The sequence below is a fragment of the Tachyglossus aculeatus genome, chromosome 15 (assembly GCF_015852505.1).
Source record: "Tachyglossus aculeatus isolate mTacAcu1 chromosome 15, mTacAcu1.pri, whole genome shotgun sequence".
Lineage (NCBI taxonomy): Eukaryota > Metazoa > Chordata > Mammalia > Monotremata > Tachyglossidae > Tachyglossus > Tachyglossus aculeatus.
The window spans coordinates 18,908,930-18,924,691 of NC_052080.1; the positions used below are offsets into that span (position 1 = coordinate 18,908,930).

Here is a 15,762-nt window from a genome sequence, read left to right on the forward strand (position 1 = left end):
CATGTGAGACATGGACTCTGACCAAGCTGATGGTCACGTAGCAATCCCAGTGCTTAGTACAGTGCCTGGCACATAGAAGGCATTTAAATATCATTAAAAAAAAAGCCAAGTACTTATTGCAGTGCTCTGCACACAAAGGGTTCAATAAATGCCATTGATTGACTTCTCAATTCTAGCCTTTCAAAGCACCTAACACTCTTCTCTGTACCAAGACAGTGCTCAATAAATGCTTCCTGATAAGCCTTAGGTGAAACTGAGATGAGCAGTAGTAAAGAAAAACGGTCACCGAGGTTTCGAGCCACCAGGACTCTTGAGGTCAGACCTGCAACTGAAACGGAACCCTAAATCTGGTGACTTCCTGGATTCAGGGGATTTCTCCTCACACCCTCAGCCACAGTTCCCCAGAGTTGTAGGCTGACACTTCACCATTCTCAACATTTTTCACCCATGACATAACGAGCAAGCATGACTAAATGGCCATTAGGCGGAATGCTTGTGTGAACCTCGGTAGAAGAGTTCCTTCAAGCTTCCTGAAAAGGAAGATAATGTATCTAAATAACTTCCTGTCTTTGTGACTGCCAAGCTGCTGCAGAGTGGGTTATTCGGTGCAGAAATATTTAGCGCTTTGGGTGAGTGTGGTCGTGTAGGGGTGTTATCAGGAATGGCACACAGAGTATCTGCCTTAGAACCTGTGTTGAATTTTTTGTCGTTTTTTTTTGTTTTTTTTTTTTTTTTACAAACCTGAGTTTCTACTTGGCACTTAGAGCCAAATTGGTGAGAGGCAGAAAAAGATGTTGTGATATATATTTTTTTCTTTTTAGACCATCTTACTCCTAGAAAGTTTTTGGTTTTTTTGTGGTGGTGTTTTTTATAGAAGCAGTATGGCCTAGAGAAAATATTCCAGATCTGGATTCTGATCTTGGCTCTGCCACTTGGCTACTGTGTAACCCTGGGAAAGTCACTACTTAATTATTGTGCTTCTCTAATAGAGAAGCAGTATGGTCTAGTGGATAGAGCCAGGCCTGGAAGTAAGAAGGATGTGGGTTCTAATCCCTGCTCTGCCAGTTGTTGGCTGTGTGACCTTGGACAAGTCGTTTCATTTCCCTGGGCCTGTTATCTGTAAGTGGGGATTGATTGGGAGTCCTATGTGGGACAGGGACTGCATCCACCCTTATGAGCTTATATCTACCCCAGTGCTTAGTATAGTGCCTGGCACAAAGTGAGCACTAAACAAATACCCAAACCCCCCCCCCCCCCCCAAAAAAAAAACAAAATTTGTTTCCTCATCCTCTTAGTCCCTTTCCCACACAGGCCTCTCAATCTGTATGCAGAGCATATACTGTGTCTACCCCAGTGCTCAGCATTGTAACAAATACCACGATTATCATCATCCTGTTGGGTCAGCCTGGGTGGTGGGAATGTTGAGCAGACTGATAGGTGAGACCCTTCAAAAATAGAATCCCACTTTTGAGAAAACATAAGTGTCATTTCAGGGGGTCTCTGTATCAGATGCTCACCTCATCTGCTTATAATTTCATCTGATCTCTGATCCCCCAGACCAGGCTTAGCAGGAGGAGGCAAGGCCATTTTGAAAGGTCGTATTAGTCTATTGACCAAATGTACTTACTGAATGCTTAATATATGCAGAGCACTGTACTAAGGGCTAAAGAGAGAAAGCTGTAACAGAGTTGGTAGATGTGTTCACTGCCCACAATTACCTTACAGTCTAGTCATACTGAGAGGGACAATTTGGGATTTGGAGGAATTTGTTACACCCCAAGGCTGAGAAGGGTAGGGTAAACAACCTTGAAACTGGCTTAAGGTGAGATTATGGTAATAGTGATCATTTTATTAATAAAAATTGTTTCAAATGCTTATTAAAATAATGATGCTATTTGTTAAGCACTTACTATGTGTCAAGCACTGGGATAGATACAAGATAATCAGGGTGGACACAATTCCTGACCCACATGGGTTCACAGGTTAAGTGGGAGGGAGAAAGGTATTGAACCCCCGTTTTCCAGATGAGAAAATGGAGGCACTATAAAGTGACTTGCCCAAGATCTCTCAAGCAGGTAAGTTGAAGATGCAAGATTAGAATTAAGGTTTTCTGACACTCAAGCCCATGCTCTTAGTACTAGATGACCCTGCTGTTCTCTGTCTTAAGCTGCTGAGACATTTCTGACCCATAGCAACTCCATGGACACATCTCTCCCTGAACACCCCACCTCCATCTGTAATCGTTCTCGTAGTGTATCCGTATAGATTTCTTGGTAAAAATAGGGAAGTGGTTTAGCATTGACTTCTTCTACGTGGTAAACTTGAGATTCCACCCTTGACTCTCTCCTATGTTGCTGCTGACCAGCACAGGTGAATTTTGACTTGTAGCATACTGCCTTCCACTCAGTAGCCACTGACCAAGCTAGAAATAGAATGGGTAGGCCTCTACTTGACTTTCCTCCCATTGCCAAGACTGGTAGAGTACTGGAAACTCTCCAGGTGCGATCCTGAGAGGGCCCCTGCTTTTCTACTAAGATAATATCTTCTTCATTTACCCTGAGTGCTGTACTAAAGCCCTCCAGTAGAGTAAATGCAGTTTGGACAAGGTTCTTGTCCTACATGGGGCTCATTTTTAAGTAGCCAGGAGAAGAGGTGTTTTATGACCATTTTACAGATGAGGAAATGAAGCCCAGAGAAGTTGTGATTTCCCCAAAGTCACACAAGTTTAGTGGCAGAGCCAGGTTTAGAACCAGGTCATCTGACTCCCAGTTCTGTGCTCCTTCCCCTAAACCACACTGCTTTTCTACTAAAATCATATCTCCTCCAGGAAGCCTTCCCTGACTAATCTCTCATTTCCCACCCTATCTGCTCTCCCCTCTGTGTTGCCTATGCACTTGTGTGTACCTCTAAAGCACTTTGATAATCTCCCCACAACAGTTTTGAACATATCCTCATATGCTAACATATCTCCTATCTGTAATTCATAGTCTTTCTTTCTACCTGTAAGCTCCTTGTGGACAGAGATCATGTCTACCAAATCTATTGTGTTGTACTCTCCCAAGCGCTTAGTACAGTTCTCTCTAGACTGTAATCATGTTGTGGGCAGAGAAATGTGTCTAATAATGATGGCATTTATTAAGCACTATGTGCCAAGCACTGTTCTAAGCTCTGACTTGATTGATTTGTACTTTCACAAGCACACAATAAGCACTCAGTAAATGTGATGAAATGAATGAAAGATGCCAGGAATCACTTAATCCTTGGGACTTGTCTAACAACTCTGTATTGGACTCACCCAGGCTCTTACTACAGGGGTTGGCACATTGTAAGCTCTGAAAAAAAAATTCCACTGATTGAATGCAGATGGAAAAGGAAGTCTGCCAATTATTTCCAGTCCTGGCTTTTAAGAAATTTAGGAGACTCACAAGTAGTAAGTCTAGTGCCCATCTAGGTGGTAACCTTAAGAGCAGGGAAATGTCCATTAATTGGTGTTCTCTCCCAAGTGCTTAGCACAGTGCTCTATACAGAGTAAGTACTGAATGAAAACAACAAACTGATGGAGAGGGAAAGATTGAAGACAGTCATTTCGGTCTGAGGGAGTAAATCATTAGTAACGGGAGTAAGTCTTTTTGGAAACCGGATCTTTCATCTGAACTCTGACACTTTAAAAATGAATAATTATGGTATTAAGCACATAATGTGTTGTGCTATTCTAAGCACTAGGGTAGATAGAAGGTTATCAGGTTGGACCCAGTCCCTGTCTCATTTGTGACTCATAATCAAAGTAAAACTCACTTGCCTATTATGTGACCTTGGGCAATTGATTTCACATCTCTGTGCCATGGCTTGCTCATCTGTAAAATGGGGATTCAGTCCCCATACTTTCCCTACTTAGACTGGAGCAGCCACTGTATGTGACCTGCTTACCCTGTATCTAGATTGTAAGCTCGTTGTGGGCAGGGAATGTCACTATTGTTGTGCTTTGTACACCCAGTGAGTGCTCACTAAATTGAACTGAATGAATGAATCTACCCCAGCACATAGTAAATGCTTCACAAATACCATTATTATTATTACTATTATTTGAACAGAGTTCAGAGCTGTGTGACTTTGGGATGCTTGTTTCCCCATCTGTTTAATGGGGATTACAGGGAATCAGTTGTGTTTATTGAGCACTTACTGTGGGCAAAGCACTGTAGTAAGCACTTGGACAAGGACAACGTATCAGAGTTGGTAGACACATTCCCTGCCCACAAATTCACAGACGAAAGTTTATATTTCACAATCCACATCCCTGTTCTCCCCTTAAATTAGTCCTGTCCTACATGAATGTCCTAATCTGTCTGATCTGCATATTCTGTTTTTACCCCAGTGTTAGAGTGCATAGCTCATAGTAAGCACTTAGCAAATCCTGGCATTTTCTTGGTTTGAATACTGGGAATCTCCCACAAACTATTCTCCTTGTGGGCCCCATGTCCTCTTACTATAAGGGTCTGAGCTGGCTAAACGAGCAGAGCGTTCATTTGTATGCTGTTTGAATATAATCTGCATCATTTGCATCCATTTTGCATACTGTTTATTGAATGTCAAGACCCTCTGACATCCAGCCAGGTCCCGGCTCCTCTCTTCTCAATGGTTCCCACTCTTTGAGACCCAGCTAGGGGGGAAAAATATCTTTTTGGATCTGGCCTTGGATTTACCCATCCTACCCTTGACTTGCCTGGCACCTAGCAGGACAAAGGAAAGGTAAACAGAGGGCAGTGAGAGCCCAGCTTGCCTGGATGGGCAAAAAGTGAAGTGAGAACAGGGGAAAAAGGGACTGGAATAAAAATCTCGTGTTTTTCCCTGGGATTACCAAGCAACCGGGGTCTGAAATCCTCAGACCTAAAGCGACCAAACATTGTTTACCAGGAAGCAAACGCTTGAAAAGGAGAATATTTGGCGGAAACAGTCCTTGGATTAACTTGCTTTTTTTTTTTTTTTCTTTTTCAATTGTTTTGTTTTTCTTCTGGGTTCCTCAAGGTACTGACCTAGCTCTCCGTCCCCTTTGCCAAGAAGCTCTCTGCCTGCCTAATTAGACTGCTGTATTATGTGGTGCATTGAGTGGGGGGCTGGGGGAGGGAGCTGGGCTGAAAAATGAGAGACCAAAAAGAGGTGGTAGAAGATGGCGGGAGCTAGCCATTAGGCCCTGAGGTCTCGAAAATCCCCCTGTAATTAATTTTCTCCTGAATTAATTAGAGGAATCTTGGAGGGGGGCGGGGAAGGCAGGGAGAAAAGGATTTGTTGTTCCTGGGATACTTTTCAAAGTGGCTTATGCAATGATGGTAACCTGACAGAGGGGTTGCAATTAAAACTCAGCTCAGGTTCTCTGAGATACTCCGCTGCTTATCAGCTGAGGCTCAATGTTTGGAGTGGGCGTGAGGGATTCATTTTTTTTTTTTCTTCCTCCTTAGTCTGGTTTATTAAGCAAACTCCTCCAGAAGCCTGTGTCGGCAGGGGGGCAGAGTTTGTGCAGAACTGTGTGTGCCAATGCATCAGTGTGTCTCAAATGCATTTTCCTAGGACTCAGAAGGCCAAAAAATTCATAGGGGGGCGGGGGGAGCACTCCAGAGATAAAAGTTATTTTATATTAGCTTATTTTTAAAAATAAATCCAAAACAATGCCCTCACTTCCTCTTCTCCCACTCCCTTCTGCATCACCCTTGTACTTAGATTTGCACATTTCATTCACCCCCTCCCTCAGCCCCAGAGCACTTATGGCAGAGGAGCAGCATGGCTCACTGGAAAGAGCACTGGCTTTGAAGTCAGAGGCCATGGGCTCAAATCCCAGCTCCGCCAACTGTCAGCTGTGTGACTTTGGGCAAGTCACTTCACTTCTCTGTGCCTGTTACCTCATCTGTAAAATGGGGATTAAGACTGTGAGTCCCCCATGGGACAACCTGATCACATTGTAACCTTCCCAGCGCTTAGAACAGTGCTTTGTACATAGTAAGCACTTAATAAATGCCATTATTATATTATGGATATATCTGTCACTTATTCCTACTAATGTCTATCTCCCCATCTAGGCTGTAAGCTCCTTGTGGTCAGAGGAGTCTAACAGCTCTGTTATATTGTCCTCTCCCAAGCACTTAAAATGGTACTCTGCACACAGTAAGTGCTCAATAAATATGATGGATTGAAGAGTGACAATCTCTTTACTTTCCATGACGAAATCCTTTCTGTCTGCCCCTTCCAAACTCACCTCCCTTCTCTCCTTCTCCAGCCCAGCCCGCACCCTCCACCCCTCTGCTGCTAACCTCCTCACTGTACCTCGCTCTCACCTGTCCTCCTGTTGACCCCCGGCCCATGTCCTCCCCCTGGCCTGGAATGCCCTCCCTCCGCACATCTGCTAAGCTAGCTCTCTCCCTCCCTTCAAAGCCCTACTGAGAGCTCACCTCCTCCAGGAGGCCTTCCCAGAATTAGCCCCTTTTTTCCTCTCCTCCTCCCCATCCCCCCTGCCCTACCTCCTTCCCCTCCCCACAGCACTGGCATATGTATATTTGTACAGATTTATTACTCTATTTTACTTGTACATAATTACTATTCTATTTATTTTGTTAATGATGCACATATAGCTTTAATTCTATTTGTTCTGATGGTTTTGACAACTGTCTACATGTTTTGTTGTCTGTCTCCCCCTTCTAGACTGTGAGCCCATTGTTGGGTAGGGACCATCTCTATATGTTGCCGACTTGTACTTCCCAAGCACTTAGTACAGTGCTCTGCACACTTTAAGTGCTCAATAAATATGATTTTATGAATGAATGAAAATGACCCCTAGGAAATGTTGTCCCCAATACCATGACTACAAAGTCCTAGGAAGACATTTGGGTGAATTCCCTGACACTCTTCACCACTTCATTCATTCATTCAATCGTATTTATTGAGTGCTTACTGTGTGCAGAACACTGTACTAAGCGCTTGGGAAGTACAAGTTGGCAACATATAGAGACAGTCCTTACCCAACAGTGGGCTCAGTTTAGAAGGGGGAGACAAACAACAAAACAAAACATATTAACAAAATAAAATAAATAGAATAAATATGTACAAGTAAAATAGAGTAATATGTACAAACATATATGTGTGCATGTATATATATATATATATATGTGTGTATATATATATATATATACAGGTGCTGTGGGGAGGGGAAGGAGGTAAGGCAGGGGGATGGGGGGGAGAGAAAGAGGGGGGATCCCATCCTACCCAAACCTCCACCACCTTCAGAGCAGCAACAATAATGGCAATATTTGTGAGGGTACTTAAAATGAGAAGCATGAACCTAGTGGATACAGCACAGCCCTGGGAGTGAGAAGGACCTCGGGTCTAATCCTGCTCTGCCACGTGTCTGCTGAGTGACCTTTGGCAAGTCACTTAACTTCCCTGTGCCTCAGTTACCTCAGCTGTAAAATGGGAGTCAAGCCTGGGCATCCCATGTGCGACAGGGACTGTGTCCAACCTGATTAGCTTGTATCTACTCCAGCGTTTGGAACAGTGACAGACACATAGTAAGTGCTTAACAAATACTGCTATTATTGTTTTCACCTCTCCCAGTGCTCAGTTGAGTGCCTGGATCACAGAAAGTGCTTAACAAATACCACTATTATCTATCCCAGTGTTTAGTACAGTACCTAGCACATAGGAAGCACTTAAACAACTTAACCTGACAAGGTCCTCAGTGCTGGGGTAGACCATCTTCACTGGTGCTTACTGTGTACAGAGCACTGTTTTAGGCACTTAGTACAAGACGCTCTCTGCCTTTTAGACTGTGAGCCCACTGTTGGGTAGGAACTGTCTCTATATGTTGCCAACTTGTACTTCCCAAGTGCTTAGTACAGTGCTCTGCACACAGTAAGTGCTCAATAAATACAATTGATGATGATGATACATGGGGCTCACAGCCTTACGTGGGACAGGGCCAGAGTCAAACCTAGTTCTCTTGTATCTACCCCACCGCATAGAACATGATTTGACATACATGTGCTTAACAAATACCATTAAAAAAATGGAAAAGCCATATCTATGCTTTTCAGCATGGACCATTTTATAGGCTTTGGGAGCAACAGTGATAAATCACTTGTTTTATTGAGCACTTTCTGTGTGCAGCGCACTGTGCTAAAGGGCTTGGGAGAGTACAATCAAACAGAGTTGGTTGATATCTTTTCTGCCCACAAGGAGCTTACAGTCTGGGAGGGGGTGGATATTATTAATACTCATTAATGGTACTTATTGAGCACTTACTGTGCACACAGACCGCTGTACTGAACACTTGGGAGAGTCCAATAGAATTAGTAGACCTAATCCTCATCCTCAAGGAGCTTCCAATAGAGTGGACAAAAAGATCAACTCTTGAGGAGAAGTCACCTTCAGTGGGACTTGGGAAAGGAAGAATTTTTCAGTTATGGCCTGCTCCCTGAATTTCAGACCTCTTCACGCTGGAGATCCCAAAACATCTTAATCTCTTTTTAAAAAAATAGCCCTTAAGTGCTTACTATGTGCCAGGTCCTCTACTAAACACTGGGGTAGATGCAAGTTATTCAGGTTGGACACATTCCCTGTCCCACCTGGGGCTCACATTCTTAATCCCCATTTTACAGAATGAAGTAACTGAGGCACAGAGAAGTGCAGTGACTTATCCAAAGTCACCCAGCAGATAAGGGGTAGAGATGGGAGTAGAACCCAGGTCCTCTGCCCCCCCCCGGCCCTGTTCTACTAGGCCATGCTGCTTCTTTACCTGATATTTTTTTCTGGGTGGGAGGGACCAGTGGAAATATGGGCTGGTCATTGAGTCTTCCTAGCCCCTGTTTGCGATGGGAGAATGGTTAGCAGGTGGAGCTTGTCTGTGTGCCTGTTTGCCTGCATTTCCTGTCTTGGGAAAACGGCCTGGCTTGGAACCTCTTCCCCTCCCTGAACACAGCTTTTCCCCTCAGGGCGCTCAGCAGATAATTGGCTTTTGAGTCACTATCTCTCAAGTGAGCAGTTTATACAGCGTGTAATTAACTTGAAGCCAACAGCCCTGGCTGTGTCTTTGGGCAAGGAAGGTTGTGGGGGGAATAGGGTGGGGCAGATAGGACCTCAGAGGGTGGGATGGGGAGGGAGAAAGAGTCGGGAGGGAAGGAAAGGGTGTTTGAAATCTGGTTCCCGGAGGTGCTTTTTTTCCCCCCCTTTTTTCTTTTATTATGGTGTTTGGTAAGCATTTACTACGAGCCAAGCACTGTCCTAAGCCTGGAGTAGATACAAGCTAATCAGGCTGGACACATTCCCTGTCCCACATAGGGCTCACAGTCTTAATCCCCATTTGACAGAGGAGGGAACTGAGGAACTAGTGAAGTGACTTGCTCAAAGTCACAAGCAATAATAATAATAATTATGGTATTTCAGTGTTTACTATGTGCTAAGCAGGTTACTAAGTGCTGGGGTAATACAAGCTAACTTGGTAGAAAAAAGTTCTGGGGCCCTTGGGGCTCACCATCTTAATCCCCATTTTACAGATGAGGTAATTGAGGCCCAGAAAAATGAAGTGATTCGTTCAAGATCACAAAGAAAAAGTAATAATTGTGGTATCTAAGCACTTTGTGCCAGGCAGTGTATTGGGGAACATACAAGCTAACTGCGTTTGACATAGTCCTGGTCCCACATGGGGCTCACAGTCTTAATGCCAATTTTACAGATGAGGCAACTGAGGTCCAGAGAAGTGAGGTGACTTAACCAAGGTCTCACATAACAATAATAATAATTGTGGTATTTAAGAGCTTACTATGTACCAGGCAGAGAAGCAGTGTGGCTCAGTGGAAACAGCACGAGCTTTGGAGCCAGAGGTCATGGGTTCAAATACTGGTTCCGCCACTTGTCAGCTGTGTGACTTTGGGCAAGTCAATTCTCTGTGCCTGTTACCTCATCTGTAAAATGGGGATTAAGACTGTGAGCCCACCGTGGGACAACCTGATCACCTTGTAACATCCCCAGCGCTTAGAACAGTGCTTTGCACCTAGTAATCGCTTAATAAATTTCATTATTATTATTATTATTACTAAGCACTGGGGTAGATAGAAGCCGACTCCATCACAGTCCCGATCTTCGATGGGGCTCAGTCTTAATTTCCATTTTACCGATGAGGAAACTGAGGCCCAGAGAAGTGTAATGGCTTGCCCACTGTCACACAGCACCCAAGTAGCCTGCCACGGAACAAGACGGTGCTGCCATTCCTCTGTCTGTGTGAATGGTAACATCAACCTACTCAGTTCGAGGAAATGGGTGGGTACTCTGTTGTCACTCAGAAAGAGACTTTTTCCTGTTGCTTGAATAAACATTCCTCCTCCTCCTCCCCCTCTCTGCGTTCACCCATATTTCCACTTTATCTCCTTAGCTGGAGTTTCTCTCCCAGGCTTTCAACTCAGACTCCAGCAATTAGAGCCGTAAGAGGAAATCCCTGCTTCTTATATTCCCACACCTTAGCGATATCCAGAGGACTTGCCCGCTTCTTAAGTGATCCACTTCTGAGTTTGAGCGCTCCTTAGAGTTTGGACTCTACTTCACAGAGTCTGACCTACATCCTGCCTGATGCAGGGTGAATTAGTATCCAGTTGGCTTGTGCTCTGTAGCAGTATTCCAAGAGTGACACCCCCAGAACTACCATATAGAGAGAGGCTTCAGGCTCCGCCCCCCCCAACTCCTGCCCCTGGACCATCAGATTGAAGAGGCGTCAGCTTTTGCCCCTCCCTTCCCTCTGGATCCAGTAAAGGTTGGGACCCTGTTTGGGAAGAGCTAAAGTTTCTTACTGAATAAACTCCCCTTGGCTGATGAGAAATCAAATTTAATGCTTTTGAGGAGGCTGGGGAACAGCAGAGAAAACTACTAGATGACATTTTTGGACTTAGACCACCTAACACGAACCCATCCTCTTCTGTGTCTTCCTTCCACCTCCTCCTTTTCTCCCTCCCTCTCCCTCCCTCCTCCTTCCCCACCCTCAGCTATGGCCTTAGGGTCTGCTCTGCAACAGTAAGCGCTCAATAAATATGATTGGTTTCTACCTCTCTCTGTCTCTGACCCTCTCTGTCACCCACCACCTCTGTCCCCCTACTTCCCCCTACTTCCCCCTACTTCCCCCTACTTCCCCCTACTTCCCCCTACTTCCCCCTACTTCCCCTTACTTCTCCCTTCACACACCCCTGCCTCCTCTCCTGCAGAGATATAAACACCAGGAGCTTGGCTTGTTCAAAGCTGTCATCTTCAGCATCATCCAGGTCCAATTTTTCCTTTTCCGGTGGGGATGATGATTAGGTTAATGAAAACTCTGCAATCTCTCCCTCCTACCCAGCTCTCCTCTTCATCCCCACACCACCCCACCCCCTCCACCCGGTCGTCAATGGAAGCTTTGTCCTCGCAAAGAACAACTTGAAACCTATCCGGGATTGGCCATTGTAGTCTGCCGACTCCTGCCCCGTTTCGATTCTAACTCTGTTAGGGATCTTGTAATTTTAAACCCCAACGTGCCTATTAGAAATTGGAGATAATAGTTTAATAATATTCAAGGGAGAAAGAAAAGAGGCGTAAGGCTAGCTTTTTGTTCCCCAGTCCTTTCCTCTTCCTTTCAGGTGTTCAGGCCCCATCCTGGATTCTGAAACAATTTGGGACTGATTTTTTGCTTTTAAAATGGCTAGTTGAAATAGATCTATTTCCTCACGAGGCCTGCCCGATCGTTGTCTTGAAACAAATGAATTTTTTTTGGTATTAATTGCTTAATATGTACCAGGCTCTGTACTAAGTGCCAGGTTAGAAGATAATAAGGTTGGACACAGTCTATGTTCCACATGGGTTATGCAGTCTGAATTCCTATTTTACAGATGAGGAAACAGACACAGAGAAGTAAAGTGACTTGCCCGAGACTGCACAGCATGGTGAGTCAGAGGGGCCTCTGCTATATCTCCTAGGCCACGCTAATTCTCAAGCCCAATCCCTGGATGCTATGACTAGACTTCTTGTCCTCTAAATTGTAAGCTCATTGTGGGCAGGGAATCTGTTATATTGTACTCCCAAGCGCTCCAAGAGCACACTGCTCTGCACACAGTAAGCACTCAGTAAATGTGATTGACTGAGGAAGCCAGAGGGGCCTATAAGGAGTGCATGAAAAGCTTTCCAAACTGCTCTGGAGTCAGTACCTAGCTTTCAAAAGGGCCAAGCTGAGAAAGACTTTCACATGCCCTGCCGTAATAAACCAGACAGTCCTTTGGGAAGGATTAAACTGGCAGTGATGGGTCCTTTTGCTCTTTTATTGGGTTTTGCACACACCTCAGGAGAGAGACATCAGCAAGGTAAATCCTAGGGAACTGTTGAATGTTTTTCTCAGCCCAATCTTGGAGAGTCATTTCAGCTTTCGTTATTAAGATGGAAAACATTCGGAACATACTATTCCCTCGGAACCTGGAGAACTCCCTTGGGGTGTGAGTTAGGGATTGTAGGAAACTTTTAATGTCTCACTAAATGCCTAGGTAGAATGCTAAGGTGTTATTGGTGAGAAAACTGTAAAACAAGGCTGAATCATTTCTCAATTGTCAGAGAGAGCTCCCACCCACTATGATTGCTATCTATTCTTCGTGGCCTGCTTTTTTTCTTCCTTTCTCTTTTTTTTGTTGTTTTTAAATTCAGGGTTGGTAATACTCCCTTTAATTTCAGGCTGTTTGAAAGCCCTGTTAGGTCTGACTTGTCCTGATGAGGAAAATGGAGGTGGATTTTATCGTGGGCAAAACTCGGCTCTTCGTTAACTAAACAGAACTCACTTCTCACAACATTCCCTGGGTCTGGAAAACTGACATGCATAGGTACATTTGCTCTGAGTAAAACATTCTGGAGTGGCCAGCTAGCTGAAGGGACATTTTACAACAATTATAGTGGTACAATAGTAATACTGTTCATTGACTGTCTACTGGGTATATTACACTGCACTAAACAGTTGGTGGTGGTAGTAGTAATAATAATTGTGACATTTAAATGCTTACTGTGTGTCAGACGCTGTATTAAGCACTGGGGTGGATACAAGCAAATCATATTAGACACAGTCCCTGTCCCAGATGGAGCTCACAATCTCAGTACCCATTTAACAGATAATGTAATTGAGGCCCAGGGAAGTGAAGTAACATGCCCAGGGTCACACAAGCAGATAAGTGGTTGAGCTGGGATTAGAACCCGTGACCTTCTGACACCCTGGCCCGGGTTCTGTCCACTACACCATGTTGCTTCTCCAAGTAGTAGTATGTGATTGGTCATCGTGGTAGTAGAAGTAATAATAATAATAATGATAATAAAAGTTATGGTACCTGTTAAGCGCTTACCATGTGCCAAGCACTGTTGTAAGTGCTGGGATAGATACAAGTTTAGTAGGTTGGACACAGCCCCTTTCTCACATAGGACTCTCACATTCTTTATCATCATTTTACAGATGAAGTAACTGAGGCCCAGAGAAGTTAAGTGACTTGCCCCAGCCCATGCAGCAGTCATGTGGCAGAGCTGTTATTAGAACCCAGGAGATGGTAGTACTAATGACAGCATTTATTAAGCACTTACTATGTGCAAAGCACTGTTCTAAGCACTGGGGAAGTTACAAGGTGATCAGATTGTCCCACGTGGGGCTCACAGTGTTCATCCCCATTTTACAGATGAGGTAACTGAGGCACAGAGAAGTTAAGTGACTTGCCCAAAGTCACACAGCTGACAATTGGCGGAGTTGGGATTTGAACCCATGACCTCTGACTCCAAAGCCCGTGCTTTTTGCACTGAGTCATGCTGCTTCTCTAGACGTAGTAGTAGATGTAGTGGTGGTAGTTATTATTAAACATCTACTAGGGACAATGCACTGTACTGAACACTTTAGTGGTGGTGGTAGTACTAGTAATAGGTTTTTATTGAACACCTGCCTTCAAAGCCATATTGAAAGCGCATCTCCTCCAAGGTGCCTTTCCCGACTAAGCCTTCACTTCCTCTTTTCACACTCCCTTTTGTGTTTTCATCACCCTAGGATTTGCACCCTTTATCTACCCCCCCTCAGCCCCATGGCACTTAAGTACATTACTCTAATTTCTTCATTTGTATTAATATTTGTCTTCCCCTCTAAACTGTAAACTCATGGTGATCAGAGAAAGTATCTACTGATGCTGTTACATTGGAAGAAGCAGTGTGACTTAATGGAAAGAGCACGGGCTTGGGAGTCAGGGATTGTGGATTCTAATTCTCTGCTGTGTGACTTCAGGCAAGTCACTTAACTTCTCTGAGCCTGTTACCTCATCTGTAAAATGGGGATTAAGACTGAGCCCCACGTGAGACAACCTGATTACCTTGTATCTAGCCCAGCCTAATGCTTGGCACATAGTAAGCGCTTAACAAATACCATCATCCTTAGTATTATTAATATTATATTGCACCCTGCCAAGCACTTAGTACTGTGCTCTGCACACAGTGAGCACTCAATAAATACAATTAATTGGAATCAATGCACTGTACTAATACTGGTACACTGATTACCTTGTATCCTCCCCAGCACTTAGAACAGTGCAGTGCTTTCTAGTAAGCGCTTAACAAATGCCATTATTATTATTATTGTTATTATTACACTGTAACTGGTAGTAATAGTTTTTATCTAGCACACTGGATGCAAAGCACTGTTCTAAACACTTGGTAGTAATGATAGGAGTAATAGTTTGTATTGGGCACTCACTGGACATAATGCACTGTACTAAACACTGGGGGAAATGGAGTGATCTAAGTGCTTGGGAAGTAAAAATCAGAGAAATGACAACTTCCTTGATTCCAAAGAGCTTATACTCCAACAGGGAGATAGGTATAAAAATATTTCAAGGTAGAGTAATTCAAAGAAGCAATTGACTATGCAGTTGCAAATTGCTTAGTTTCTAGAGCACGGGCCTGGGAGTTGGAAGATGCTGGTTTCTAATCCAGGCTCTACCTATTTTCTACTGTATGACCTTGGGTAAGTCACTTAACTTCTCTGGACCTCTGTGACCTCAATGGAAAAATTGGTACTAGGACTTTGAGTCCCACGAGGGACATGGACTGTAACCAACCTGATTAGCTTGTACCCACCCCAGTGCTTAGTATAGTGCCTGGCAGATTGTAAGCACTTAACTAATACCATAAAAAAGTCAGGTTGGGAATAAATAAATGCATAAATCCTGAAGGTTTTCCTCAGAGAGTTGATATGTTATTTTTCTAATGGGAAAAAACGATCTGTGATTGAGATCTAGAACTCTTGAACATGCCTCAGTCTTTAGTTTCCCTGAAGCCAACTCAATCCCCAGACGACGCTTTCTGTGAAGAAATGAAACTCAACCCGGGAAGCCGTTCGAAGACTGTTGAACTTCAGAGAAATCAGTTGGGTGGGTGACAGCCCACGGATCTATAGAGGAGTTTTGTTTCAGAAGGATTTGAATTCATTTCCTTGAAATACTCCCGGATTAACAGGGCATGGAAATGGTTCTGCCTTTAGGAGGGTGTTAGGAAAATTACATTTGTTTAGTTGCTTCAAACCTTGGAGGTTTTTTTTTTCATTTTTATAAATCACCTGCATCCTTATCGCTTCGTGTCTCAGATGCCCTTTGTCTGACATCATTTGGTTTCTGCTGTGCTTTCTCCTATTATCTCGTGCAAATAGTCCAGGGTAAATAAACTCCGTGGCAAATGTTGGCACCTAAGTCACTTCCTTGGCAGTTTTTT

At 44.0% G+C, this 15,762-nt stretch overlaps 1 long non-coding RNA gene and 1 other non-coding gene across 2 annotated transcripts in view; both read right to left on the reverse strand.

Moving 5' to 3' along the window:
• Positions 1–11,337, reverse strand: part of LOC119937868 — a 66,507-nt gene extending 55,170 nt beyond the window's left edge. The window contains exon 1 of the long non-coding RNA XR_005454245.1: positions 11,209–11,337. This is a non-coding gene — a long non-coding RNA (uncharacterized LOC119937868). The remainder of the gene's footprint in view (positions 1–11,208) is intronic.
• LOC119937913 lies at positions 2,381–2,517 on the reverse strand. The gene has a single exon (XR_005454284.1). It is a non-coding gene; the product is annotated as a small nucleolar RNA SNORA7 (small nucleolar RNA).
• Positions 11,338–15,762: the final 4,425 nt, after the last annotated feature.